Source organism: Penaeus monodon, chromosome 27 (assembly GCF_015228065.2).
Source record: "Penaeus monodon isolate SGIC_2016 chromosome 27, NSTDA_Pmon_1, whole genome shotgun sequence".
NCBI classification, from domain to species: Eukaryota; Metazoa; Arthropoda; class Malacostraca; order Decapoda; family Penaeidae; genus Penaeus; species Penaeus monodon.
In genome coordinates, this window is record NC_051412.1 from 13,952,816 (window position 1) to 13,953,074 (window position 259).

Below are 259 nucleotides of genomic sequence, written 5' to 3' on the forward strand. Positions count from 1 at the left end.
GTTAGGTTAAACATGGTCCGCCTCTTTATTTTTCCCGCCAAGAATTTAAATCACGAAGGAAAAAATATATGCAAAATGGCGCCGAAAAGCGTACTCCTTCAAGAAATTTCTCTTTCCTGGGCACCGTCTTGGGAAATTAAATGATGAGTCATGATCATTCTTAAGGCAGCCTTGCATTTAGCTTTCTTCTAATAAGTCCACGTCAGACACTTGAATTATGAGAAGCTGACTTTCCAGTGCTTTTTACCCCCACACTGAG

The 259-nt window shown here is 40.5% G+C and overlaps 1 protein-coding gene across 1 annotated transcript in view; it reads right to left on the reverse strand.

The window, feature by feature from the left end:
* LOC119590591 (spidroin-2-like) overlaps positions 1-259 on the reverse strand; it is a gene marked incomplete at its 5' end in the record, with an annotated part of 25,483 nt that overhangs the window by 10,352 nt on the left and 14,872 nt on the right.